We start from the raw sequence: 14,179 nt of genomic DNA, 5'->3' as shown, positions 1-14,179 counted from the left end.
ATGGAATGAGGTTCATGACATTGTACAGGAGACAGAGATCAAGACCATCCCCATGGAAAAGAAATGCAAAAAAGCAAAATGGCTGCCTGAGGAGGCCTTACAAATAGCTGTGAAAAGAAGAGAAGTGAAAAGCAAAGGAGAAAAGGAAAGATATAAACATCTGAATTCAGAGTTCCAAAGAATAGCAAGGAGAGATAAGAAAGCCTTCCTCAGCGATCAATGCAAAGATACAGAGGAAAGCAACAGAATGGAAAAGACTAGAGATCTCTTCAAGAAAATTAGAGATACCAAGGGAACATTTCATGCAAAATGAGCACAATAAAGGAGAGAAATGGTATATTTTCCATAGCAAAGACCACTTACTTTTTATTTGTCTTGTAGGGAAAACATCAGATCTAACCTTTGGCCTCTTCTCTGACATGCTTTTGTCTACTGCAATCAGCTGTGTGTTTCCATGGTATCAAACAAACAGCACCAACAGGAGATTGTACACTAAGGGGTTTTGACAATGGAGATCGTTATTTTAATCAAACCTGGGTATGTTTGTGTTTTTTATGGGAAAAAGAAAATTTTCCCATGCCATTTAAATAAAGCATGTGTTCTCTCTGCTTCTCTGCCTGTGGTTTCTTTCATTGGGAGGAAGAAGAAAGGCAATAGTTCTGTATTGATCTTACCATCCCCCACTTAATTTACACCCTTTATAGTCATGTGTGGATATTCCTGTGGCAAAGGAAGCTGCAATTAATTCCCCCATCAATGGTAAGCATCTCTTAGCATCCTTACCCCCATCCTCCCATCTCACTTCCAATGTAAAAATACTTTCCTAAGTCAAGTGAGATTGAGGGGCCACCCTGACTCAGGGATAGGAAGAGTGCCAAGAGAGGAGGTGATTGTGGTGCCAAGCAATGATGCAGGAAGACAGTAGCAGGGAGAAGGAGGTGTCTACCAGATGCTTAAAGAGAGAAAAGTCCTGTTTCCTTCAGCAGTTCATGTACTAAAATAGGAATGATAAAGAGAAGATTATCATGGACCAGTGAAAGGATGATAACACAAATTCATGAAGCATCTTATATTTTTGGAATCTAATAAAATGATTTCAGTTCAGTTGCTCAGTCATGTCCAGCTCTTTGCAACCCCATGAATCGCAGCACATCAGGCCTCCCTGTCCATCATCAACTCCTGGAGTTCACTCAAACTCATGCCCATTGAGTCTGTGATGCCATCCAGCCATCTCATCCTCTGTCGTTCCTTCTTCCTCCTTGCTCCAATCCCTCCCAGCATCAGAGTCTTTTCCAATGAGTCAACTCTTCGCATCAGGTGGCCAAAGTACTGGGGTTTCAGCTTTAGCATCATTCTTTCCAAAGTAATCCCAGGGCTGATCTCCTTCAGAATGGACTGGTTGGGTCTCCTTGCAGTCCAATGGACTCTCAAGAGTCTTCTCCAACACCATAGTTCAAAAGCATCAATTCTTCGGCGCTCAGCTTTCTTCACAGTCCAACTCTCACATCCATACATGACCACTGGAAAAACCATAGCCTTGACTAGATGGACCTTTGTTGGCAAAGTAATGTCTCTGCTTTTCAATATGCTATCAAGGTTGGTCATAACTTTTCTTCCAAGGAGTAAGCATCTTTTAATTTCGTGGCTCTTATTTGCAAAGCAGAAATACAGACACAGATGTAGAGAACAAACATGGATACCAAGAGGGAAAAGGGGAGGGTGGTGGGATGAGCTGAGAGATTTGAGACTGACACATATACATCACTATGTATAAAAGAGGTAACTAGTGAGAACCTGCTGTATGGCACAGGGAACTCTACTCAGTGCTCTGTGGTGACAGGAACAGGAAGGAAGTCCAAAAGGGCGGGGATTTATGGATATGTATGGCTGACTCATTTTGCTGTAGAGCAGAAACTAACAATATTGTAAAGCAGCTATACTCCAATAAAAATTAAAAGAGAAAAGCTCGTGTGCGCCTGGCCAGACACTTCCCTACCAAACCGGTCGAGGCTGCCCTCCTTTCTCGTACACACCCACTTGACTAAAACTCTCTTTGTTAACTAAGGGTGCCTTTTGACTTTCTCAGTTTATTCACATCTGGGCGTATTAAAAAACAACAACACCCTCTGAGACTTCAGCCCAGCCTCTAAAAGCTCAGGATTAACTCTAAGACCAATAGGACCTTGCTGTCCATGTCTCAGCTCTTTACTTTATCTGGGGGGTGACACTGGAGGAGAGGAAGCAGAAACAAAGGCAACATTGGTCACTAGTGAGCTAGTCACACTTAGGCAGTTCAGATGATAAACTTTTAGGGTTTCCAGACTGAGAGTTTCTGCAGGTTGACTGTCATTGGAAGGCACACAGGAAGGGCCTGCGTTTCCCCGTCGCTCCCTCCCTCCTGCTCTCTTCCTTCCCTCATTAGTTACTCCACCATCATAAAGACCTCATTATTTGGAATTGTCTTAAAAGCCTTTTGCAGAAAAACAGTCCTCTCCTATCGCCTTGAATGTGAGATATTTGACCCTGAAATGCACCAGCTGTTTAGTGACCTGACATTTTTATGGCTGGTGAGTTCACACCAAGAACTTGGCCTTCCGAGTCGGCTAGCAGCACTGCTAGGAGAGGTCAGGCTGGCCCTGTTTCACTGGGGTGCTGCTGCAGGATTAACGCAAAGGGGAAGGAGTCTCTACCACGCAATCTGGAGAAATGGTGCTTCCAGGGCAACTGGCATAGACTTGCCCTCATGAGCATGTGGCGCAGGTGACCCTGACCCGTCCTGGAACTATCCCCATGAAAACCAAAACATTAAAATCCTCCCCACAGATGACTCTTCCCAAGCTGCCTTGTCCTGATTTCCATGCGGCACACTGGAACCTGCTCATCCTTGAGTTGTCTGTTTCTGGCGTACATGAACTGGGACCCACGCAGGCTTCCATAGTATTTTCACTTCCCTTTTTGGGAGCTGGGCAGAGCAGTTCTATCACTTTCCGTCAAAGGATGTCATGGTTCTGCCTCAGAGGTCTCTGGGTACCAGGGAGTCACTGCAGCCCACTGACTAACTTGCATTAAACACACTGTCCTGATGGCATTGTCCAGCAGTCACACAATTGCTTAGAGCAGATTACGTGTCAGGAGCAAAGAGGCTCATTCCTGGGTTTCCTTTTGTTTTCCAGGCAACCGTGGTAACACGGATCCTCAGAGCCCAGTGGGAGCTGCACTGAAAACGCATGCATTGATTTAGTCAAAAAATCGACGTATACCACTGACACAGCTTTTCCCTGTACAGATTTCAGTGACCTGGGCAGAGCGAAGTTGGAAGAGGAGGAAGGAGCAAATCGAACTCACTGGATGGGCCTCCTGCTCTCGTCACTGGGTGGCCACAGCTGGGGGCGCTGTTTGAGCGGACACTGCATTTTATATGCAACCAAAATGCTTCCCAATGAGGAGACTTCAAAACTCTCAGAGGCATCCACTGACAAGCACCCTTTAGCTCACAAATTATGAAGGAGACACGGCAGTGGGCCTCACACATTTGAAGAGGGAGAAGATTTATCCTCTATTTCCCTAGAAGGCAGGGCTGCAACCATGGGTTAAAATCTCCTGCACACTGATTTCACTTCTCCTAACCTAAGTCGCTCAGTCATGTACAACTCTTTGTGATCCCATGGACTGTAGACCAGGCTCCTCTGTCCATAGGATTCTCCAGGCAAGAATACATGAGTGGGTTGACATGTCTTCCTTCAGGGGATCTTCTGGACCCAGGGATCGAACCGGCGTCTCCTGAGGCTCTTGAGTTGGCAGACGGGTTGTTTACCACTAAGCCACCCTAACCTGTAGAGATGCTCCCAGCTCCTTAAACTAACAGCAACTAGACAAGCTGCCTCATAAGACACTGAGTCCACCCATCCTTAGAGGCATTCAAATCTCTAGAAAATGGCCATCCATCCCATCAGGGATGGAGTCAGCAGTTTAGGACTAAATGGCAGGTTGGATAAAGGATTTTTTAAAACATTTTTTGGGAAATAATTTCAAACTTAAAAAAAAAACTGCAAAATTATCATGAACATCCTATCCCCGTTTCCCAGATTCGCTTACTATTAACATCTCACCCCATTTGGCTCATTTTTTCTCTTGTTCTGTATGTATGTGTGCACATGTATTTTTTTTTCCCTGAATGATTTGAGGGTAAATTGCATGTATGTGTGCTGTGCTTAGACTCTTTGCAACCCCATGGACTAGCCCGCCAGGCTCCTCTGTCCATGGGATTCTCCAGGCAAGAATGCTTGAGTGGGTTGCCATGCCCTCCTCCAGAGGATCTTCCCAACCCAGGGATTGAACCCAGTTCTCCTGCATTATAAACAGATTCTTTACTGTCTGAGTCACCAAGGAAATCCCAATTGCATGTATCATGGCCCTTAATTCCTGAATACCACAGTATGCATTTCCTAAGAACAGGGCTACATTCATAAATTATTTCACATTTATCAACTTTATAAATTTATACTGATATGTGTGTCTGATCAACCATCCATGTTCCAATTTTGTCAGCTGACATAAGAATGAATGCCCTTTACATCATTTCACCCCTCCAGAAAAGGATCTAGTCCAAGATGCAGATATTGCATTTAGTTGTCATATCTCTTTAGCCTCTTATCAGCCTTTGTCTTTCATGACATTGACATTTTTAAACACTAATCCTGTGGATGGAGAATGGCCACCACAAAGATGACCGTGTTTAGTCCCCAGAGCCTGTGAATATGTAATATGTTACCTTACATGGCAAAGAGGGCTGTGCAGATGTGATTACGGATCCTGAGATTGAAAGTCTGTCCAGCATCATCTAGGTGGACCCAGTGTAATCTTATAAGGGTCCTTACGAGAAAGATGCAGGAGGATCAGAGAAGATGTGAGAACAGAAGCAGAGGCAGTGTGACTTCTGCCTTTGAAGATGGAAGGGGGCCGTAAGCCAAGGAAAACAAGTACCCACCCCACCTACTTCTTTCATGGTTTTCACTTTTTGTTTGTTTGTTTGTTTGTCTAGAATTAGGTAATATATTCTCAGCTGGAAGACACCACACATGGTGTCAAGAGATCACATCTCAACACACTTTTGTCTGTCCCTCATAGGTGACGTAAGTTCTGATCACCCAGTCAAGGTGTCACCCAATTTCTTCTCTGTGTAATTAATTACAGGGTTTTGTTCTTTTTTGAAATTAATAAGCAATCTGCTCCTCACCAAAATATCCCCATAGGTTTGGCATTCATCAGTGGTTTTTGGCTGAAACAATCTTTATAATAATTACAAAGTAATGATACAGTTCAGTTCCAACATTCTCTCTGCATTTACCAGTTGGTCTCAATGTTCTACTGTAAGCAAGATTCCACCTACCTCTTCCACTGTTAATTATCTATGATTAATATGGGCTCATACAGTCTTGTTTTCTCAGTAATTTTTTTTATGCTCAGAGTGTTCTAGATTTGACCAGAATGAGCCCTCTCAAGCTTGCTCCTGTGTCCTTGTAACATATCATATTTTTAAAAAGCATTGTGATTATCTAACAAAACTAAAGTTTCCAGGTTTACCTTGTACCTACCCTGCCTCAGCCTTGGAGTGAGACATTTCTCCAAGGACTTCTGACGCCTTTCAGCGGGCATGTTATTAGAGATCAAGATTTATTTTGCTTCTTGACCCTTTCCACATAGTGAGGAAACATATACCTGTATATATCCATATAACACACATACACAGAAATCTGTGCTGTGCTTAGTTGCTCAGTCGTGTCCGACTCTGTTCGACCCCATGGACTGTAGCCCACCAGGCTCCTCTGTCCATGGGGATTCTCCAGGCAAGAATACTGGAGTGGGCTGCCATACTCTCCTCCAGGGGATCTTCCTAACCCAGGGATTGAACCCAGGACTCCTGCATTGCAGGCAGATTCTTCACTGTCTGAGCCACCAGAGAAGCACAGAAATATACATGTGCACCAAAACAAACATACCCATAAGATGTTTTAGAAATGATAACTCACGCCAATTCCTCAAATTCTACTCTATCCCCACAGGGTCCTTCTTGTCTCCTCTTCTGTATTTGTATGTCTCTCCTTCCAGAGTGAAAACTCCAAGTCCTAACCACATCGACACATTTAATCATTTGCTCACTCCTATACTGAATATAAAAGAGCTTCTGAATTGCTTCTTACACAACACTACTGAAAATTAATCTACTTAAGAGCACAGAATTTGTATACAGTTTTCTCTACTTCCCCTCCCCATATTCCACTCTCTTCCAGACTAAGAAAGATAATCAAAAAATGTGTGCATAAAATTACTTGGATTGGCTCTTTTTTCCTCCCCCTTTTGTAAGTGTTACGTGTTAGTCGCTCAGTCCTGTCAGACTCTTTGCAACTCCATGGACTGTAGCCTTCCCTTCTCCAGGTGATCTTCCTGACCCAGGAATTGAACTCGGGTCTCTGCATTGCAGGCAGATTCTTTACTATGTGAGCCACCAAGTTATAGTAATGTTTTGAAGTACACTGCTGCTGCTGCTGCTGCTAAGTTGCTTCAGTCGTGTCTGACTCTGTGCGACCACATAGATGGCAGCCCACCAGGCTCTGCTGTCCCTGGGATTCTCCAGGCAAGAGCACTGGAGTGGGTTGCTGTTTCCTTCTCCAATGCATGAAAGTCGTGTCCGACTCTTGGCGACCCCGTGGACTGTAGATAAGCTCCTCCGTCCATGCAATTCTCCAGGCAAGCATACTGGAGTGGGTTGCCATTCCCTTCTCCATGAAATACACTACTTTTTTTGTTTCCATTTTCTTTCAGTTTTGGTTAGGTTTTGTCCCCTTCTTAATCTTACTAATTTTATGTTTTAAATATGCAGTCAACTAACATCCTTTCAAAGTCAAAACTCTATGAAAAAGATATACATAGACTCTCCTGTGTCCCTTTCACTCAACTCTGAAGTTGTAGGTACTCAACACTAACATTCAGTGGAAATGATGCCTGGTTGTGGATGTGTCTGGTAGTGAAAGTAAAGTCCAATGCTACAAAGAACAATATTGCATAGGAACCTGGAATGTTTGGTCCATGATTAAAGATAAATGGGATGTGGTCAAACAGGAGACAGCAAGAGTGAACATCGACATTTTAGGAATCGGTGAACTAAAGTGAAGAGGAATGGATGAACTTAGTTCAGATGACCATTATATCTACTATTGTGGGAAAGAATCTCTTAAAAGAAATGGAATAATTCTCACAGTCTACAAAAGAGTCTGAAATGCAGCACTTGGGTGCAATCTCAAAAACAACAGAGTGATCTTGATTCAGTGACAAAGGAAACGATTCAGCATCACAGTAATCCAAGTGTATGTCCCAACCGCTAATGCCAAAGAAGCTGAATGGTTCTAAGACCTACAAGACCTTCTAGAACTAAAAGCAAAAAAAAAAAAAAAAAGATGCCCTTGGTGGCTCAGAGGTTAAAGCATCTGCCTGCAATGTGCAAGACCCAGGTTTGATCCCTGGATCGCAAAGATTCCCTGGAGAAGGAAATGGTGACCCACTCCAGTATTCTTGCCTGCAGAATCCCATGGCGGGAGGAGCCTGGTAGGCTACAGTCCACAGGGTCGTAAAGAGTTGGACACGACTGAGCGACTTCACTTTCACTTTTCACTTTTCATCATAGGGAACTGGAATGCAAAAGTAGGAAGTCAGAGATACCTGGAGTAACAGGCAAGTCTGGCCTTAGAGTACAAACTGAAGCAGGGCAAAGGCAAACAGAGATTTGCCAAGAGAACGAACTGGTCATAGGAAACGCCCTCTTCCAACAACACAAGAGATGACTCTACACATGTACATAACGAGATGGTCAACGCCGAAATCAGATTGACTATATTCTTTGCAGCTGAAGATGGAGAAGCTCTATACAGTCAGCAAAGATAAGACCAGGAGCTGACTGTGGCTCAGATCATCAGCTCCTTATTGCAAAATTCAGACTTAAATTGAAGAAAGTAGGGAAAACTACTAGGCCATTCAAGTATGACCTGAATCAAATCCCTTATGATTATACAGTGGAAGTGAGAAATGGATTAGAGATTAGATCTGAGAGAGTACCTGAACAACTATGGACGGAGGTTCATAACATTGTAGGAAGCAGTGACCAAAACCAACCCCAAGAAAAAGAAATGCAACAAGGCAAAAAGGTTGTCTGAGGAGGCCTTACAAATAGCTGAGAAAAGAAGAGACGTGAAAGGCACAGGAGAAAAGGAAAGATATACCCATCTGAATGCAGAGTTCCAAAGAATAGCAAAAAGAGATAAGACTTAAGTGAACAATGCAAAGAAATAGAGAAAAACGATAGAATGGGAAAGACTAGAGATCTCTTCAAGAAAATCAGAGAAACCAAGGCAACATTTCATTCAAAGATGGGCACAGTAAAGGTCAGAAGTGCTAAGGACTTAGAAGCAGAAGAGATTAAGAAGAGGTGGCAAGAATACACAGAAGAACTATACAAAAAGATCTTAATGACCCAGTTAACCATGATGGTGTGGTCACTCACCTAGAGCCAGACATCCTGGAGTGTCAAGTCAAGTGGGTGTTAGGAAGCCTTTCTATAAACAAAGCTAGTGGAGACAACGGAATTCCAGCTGAGTTATTTCAAATCCTAAAAGATGAATCTGTTAAAGTGCTGCCCTCAATATGCCAGCAAATTTGGAAAAGTCAGCAGTAGCCACAGGACTAGAAAAGGTCAGTTTTCATTCCAATCCCAAAGAAGGGTAATGACAAAGAATGTTTATACTACCGCACAACTGCAGTTTTTCACATGGTAGCAAGGTAATGCTCACAATCCTTCAAGTTAGGCTTCAGTAGGAAGTGAACAGAGAACTTCTAGATATACAAGCTGGATTTAGAAAAGGGGGGAGCCAGAGAGCAAATTGCCAACATCCACCGGATCATCAAAAAAGCAAGAGAGTTCCAGAAAAACTTCTGCTTTGTTGAGTATGGTAAAGCCTTTGATTGTGTGGATCACAACAAACTGTAGAAAATTCTAAAAGAGATAGGAATACCAGACCACCTTACCTGCCTTCTGAGAAACCTGTATGGAAGTCAAGAAGCAGCAGTTAGAATTAGACATGGAACAAAAGACTGGTTTCAAAATTGGGTAATGTGTACATCAAGGCTATATGCTGTCATCCTGCTCATTTAATTTATATGCAGAGTACATCATGCAAAACATAGGGCTGGATGAAGCACAAGCTGAAATCAAGTTTTTTGGGAGAAGTACCAATAACCTCAGATATGCAGATGATACCACCGTAATGGCAGAAAGCAAAGAGGAATTAAAGAGCCTCTTGATGAAAGTGAAAGAGGAGAGTGAAAAAGAAGCTGGCTTAAAATTCAACATTCAAAAAACTAAGATCATGCCATCCAGTCCCATCACTTCATGACAAATATATGGGGAAACAATGGAAACAGTGAGAGACTTTATTTTTGGGGGTTCCAAAATCACTGCAGACAGTGACTGCAGCCATGAAATTAAAAGACGCTTGCTCCTTGGAAGAAAAGCTATGACGAACCTAGACAGCATAATAAAAAGCAGAGACATCACTTTGCTGATTTCTGATTAGTCAAAGCTATGGTTTTTCTAGTAGTCATGTACGGACAGGAGAGTTGGACTATAAAGAAGGCCAAGCGCCAAATAATTGATGCTTTTGAACTGCAATGCGGGAGAAGACTCTTGAGAGTCACTGGACTGCAAGGAGATCCAACCAGTCAATCCTAAAGGAAATCAACCCAGAATACTCATCAGAAGGACTGATGCGAAAGCTGAAATTCCAGTACTTTGGCCATCTGATGCAAAGAGCCGACTCATTGGAAAAGACCCTCGAGCTGGGAAAGATTGAAGGCAGGAGGAGAAGAGAATGACACTGAATGAGATGGTTGGATGACATCATTAACTCAGTGGACATGAGTTTGAGCAAACTCTAGGAGATGGTGGAGGACAGGGAAGCCTGCATGTTGCAGTCCTTGGGGTTGCAAATGTCAGACATGACTGAGTGACTGAACAACAACAACAAAGCTGTAGATGCTCAACTTGAACACTTTCTTTTATAATGATAAATGTAAGTGTTCACTTATTTTTCCTTCTTTTTTGCACAAAAGGTAGTATGCTCTTTTGCAGTGAGCCTTTTACACTTAAAATCTGCTGGAAATTACTCCGTATTGATTCACATAGATCTTCAACTTCATTAAAGTTTGCAGCTGCATTGTATCCCATTGTGTGTACTGAATGTGTGTGTGTGTGTGTGTATTAAGTTGCTTCAGTCATGTCTGACTCAGCGACTGTATGAACTGTACCCTCCCAGACTCCTCTGTCCATGGGATTCTTCAAGCAAGAATACTGGAGTTGGTTGCCATGCCCTCCTACAGGGGATCTTCCTGAGCCAGGGATCAAACCCGCATCTCTTATGTCTCCTGCCTTGGCAGGTCGATTCCTTAGCACCACCTGGGAAGCCCCTGATTAAACATAGTTTATTCAACCAATCTCCAAAATTTTCCAGTTACATATATCATTGCAATAAATAACCTTGTGCTTCTCTATTAATTATTGTTAGAGGTTTATTTCCAGTATAAATTCCTAGAAATGGGATCACTAGGTTGAAGAGTAAACACCTAGGTCATTTTATTAAAGATCGTTAAGTTCCCCTCAGAGGGGTTGTACCATATTGCTTGCCTTCCAGCAATGTGTTGGTGAGCCTAATGGATTCAATCAGTTCTTGCAATTTCTACTGTTACTCGCCCTCACCGGCAACAAAGCACCGTCATCTCTTCTCTGGACTATGGCAATGGCCTCCTAAGTAGTCTCTCTGTTTCAGCCTTTTCCCTCCATAATCTATTCCCAACACAACATTTTCAAGGTGTATGTAAAATCGCTGCAGTCTGCTGAAGCCCTGCCTAGCTATCTCGCTTAGAATAAAGGCAGCAATTCTCACAACAGTATCTTTGGTCCTAAACGGTCTGGATGCCAACCTGGCTCCATCACCCCTCTGACTTCATCTGTCCCTGTTACTTTCCCTCTTTCTTCCTTTGCTTCCTCTTCTTTCTTGATCATACCAAATGCTGACCCACATCAGAGTCTTTGCACTTCTGTTTCCTTTGCCTAAAACCCACTTCCCTAAGCTACCACATCACTTTCTCTGTCATCTTCTTGAGAGTAATTTTCTTTTTTTTTTTTTTTTGGCCATGTCATATGGCTTGCAGGATCTTAGTTCCCTGACCAGGGATTGAGTCCAGGCCCCAGGCAATAAAGATGTGGAGTGCTAACCACTGGACCGCCATGGAATTCCCTGAGGTTTTACTAATGTAACCTTCTTGCCACTCAATTTACAATTACAATCCACACATATCCCAGCAACCATCCCTGCTCTCTGCTCTCCTTCATAACACTTATCACATATTTTACATACTATTTTTTTTATTATGTCTCCTGCTCCAGCCCCACCCATTAAAATAAAAGCTCCATGGAGTCAGTGATATTACTCTGCTTTGTTCACTGAGGATTCCCAGCACCTGAAACAAGGTCTGACATACTAGAGGATCTCACAGTGTGTGTTAAATTGAGTGACTGACTTCAATATCCCATTCTCTTTGATAGATCAAATATGCAAAAAACAGAGATGATTTTGTGATTAATGCAATTGATGAGGTGCCGGGGTCCAGCCCCGGTGGATCCAGGGTGATTCGAAGGTGGGGATGGAGTCGGCGTCCTGGAAAAAACTTATTTAATTACAGATATAGAGGGAGATTAGAAACAGATAGTGTAGTGGGAGAATTAGTGGAGAAAAGAGGCTGAATAAGTGGTTTACGTGGAATACCAATCACCACCTACGTAGGCCACAGGCGTCTTCCCATTCTCCCAAAGGAGAGGAGGCACTGAGGCCTCCCTGGTCCGATCTCAGAAGCCCAGGCAGAATTAGCGGGTTTGGTGAGTACCCACATTTCAGATGGGAATTCAGCCAGGAAAACGGGGAGCGAGAAAGAAACGACATGGGGGAATCAGTCTTTCCAGAAACTGATCCGATTTCTTTATTTTTCAGGTTTGTTTATATACTTTTTTGTTATACATAGGGATGAATACAGAGTCACGTGGGGGTCAGCAGACCTGACCCTTGTCACACAATCAGGTGCTTCATATAAAATTATATAAAGGTCTTATGAGTTTCATCATCTTTTAGCCATGAGGTCTGCTGAAATTTTATGGCCCTCTCTGATACTGGTCAGTTAACCAGAAAACTTATTTTTCCAGGGATGATTTTTTCTTAAATCAGGCGCCACCCTCCAAATAAAGTTACATTCCTATAGGGTGAGGGTGTAGTGAGCTACAATCAAGAAAGGAATTTACTTAACCTAAGGTTTAACATGATTAATCTTAAATGTTAATACTTATTTCTCCTATATGCTAGTTATATTCATTATAAGGGCAGGAATATGGAGATTTAGCAGCAAATATTGGCTCAACAAATGTAAACCCTTCACCAATGTTCCCCTTAAGATTTTTTTGTTTTAAGATAGTGATAAAGTTACATAGCATAGTGATTTATAACAAAGTACAGTGATCTATAATAAAAGAGAAAATTCATTAACTCAAAAAGTCTAGTATTGCTAACATCAAAAACTACTATATTTCCTTTTCTATATTCCAAATCATTGATTAATATATTCCCAGGTGCCTAAGGATATGGAGGCCTGATGGCAATCATTGACTCATCAATGAAAAAAGCCCTATGCTAATACTCCAAACTCTCTGTGCTGTTTATGGTTGAGAGGTTGTCACACACACACAAGCTAGTCTGTCAGCAGAGAGGTTTGACCTGAGACATCCTTGTCACTCCCAGGGCAGGGAATTAGCAGTAATTATTGGCAGGACAAATGAAAAAACCCTTCACCAATATAATTCCTAATCAACCCACTATACTATACTAATGATCTTCTAACTTCTCAAAAGAGTCTGTATTTAGAGAGTTTTAAAACATCCCGTGCCTCTCACAGTTGGGAGGCTGTAAACAATCACATGCGGCCGGACGAGCCTGATCAGGCAGGCCAGAGAAGCTTCAGAGTTCGTAAGTTGAAACACTCTTGTCACACCCAGGAATTTTTATTAACTGGAGCTGCAAGTTAACACCTTCTCTGAGAGAAATGGTTATGGGGGAGAGCTCCCCATAAAGTACTCTGGTTTTGGGGTAGATGCTCGGGAACAGGGGGTTTCCTGAGGCTTGATCATGCCTTTGCGTATGCCAAGCTTCCTTCCTCATGACCTTTGCCATGGGCGGAGTTCCTCACGCTGGCTCCCAACGATGAGGCAATTACCAATACATTTTCTACAAAATAAATCTTTGTTGTAGGGACTATTGTGTGCATCGTAGGATATTTAGCAGTGGCTCTGGCCTCTACCTTCCCAAGTTGTAACAACCAAAAATGTCTCCAGACACTGCTAAGGGTCCCCTGGGGAGTAGTATCTCTCCCAGTTGACACCCATCCATCTATGCTTATGTTCCTAAAATTAAGCCATACATGCACAAAAAGAGAAGAACTTAATAATAAAAGTTTAAACAAAAAATATCACCATCATTTGGGAAGAAGATTTTCCAAGAAATCCTGGGTCAAAAGTTAACCAAAACAACATCTAAGATCTGTTTAAATAGGGTTGCCAGATAAAATACAGCATACCCAATTAAATTATAATTTCAGATAATAATTTTTTAGTGTAAGTATGTCCCATGCAATATTTCAGACACATTTACACCAAAAAATTTATCTGTTGTTTATCTGAAATTGAAATTTAACTGCAGAGTTTGATATGTTACTTGCTAAATGTGGCAACTCTATAAAATAATGAGTATATACATTGTTACCTAAAAAAATACAGCTACAATATATAGAATAGAGCCCAAATTCAAAGGCAAAGTTATGTATGTTGATGCTTTCATTTCTTAACAAGAGAAATGACTAAAAATTAACTAAAAGTTTAAACAATGAGAAAAGCACAAAATAAACTGAAAGAAAACCAAATTAGTAATATAAAGGAATGTCTCACAGCTAAGTTAATTCAAAGAGGAACTCTTGCCCACTCCAGTTACAGCCTTGACGGTAAGACTAATACTTGGAGACACTGGATTCTTGGGCA

At 42.1% G+C, this 14,179-nt stretch overlaps 1 non-coding gene across 1 annotated transcript; it reads left to right on the top strand.

Annotated features, from left to right (window-relative positions):
* The first annotated feature begins 972 nt into the window (after nt 1–972).
* On the top strand, nt 973–1,077 carry LOC138074705 (U6 spliceosomal RNA). Its single transcript, XR_011144523.1, has one exon. It is a non-coding gene; the product is annotated as a U6 spliceosomal RNA (small nuclear RNA).
* Nucleotides 1,078–14,179: the final 13,102 nt, after the last annotated feature.

The sequence above is a fragment of the Capricornis sumatraensis genome, chromosome 2 (genome assembly GCF_032405125.1).
Source record: "Capricornis sumatraensis isolate serow.1 chromosome 2, serow.2, whole genome shotgun sequence".
NCBI lineage: Eukaryota > Metazoa > Chordata > Mammalia > Artiodactyla > Bovidae > Capricornis > Capricornis sumatraensis.
Note: the sequence above shows the minus strand (reverse complement) of the source record. Positions and strands in the feature narration are given on the sequence as shown.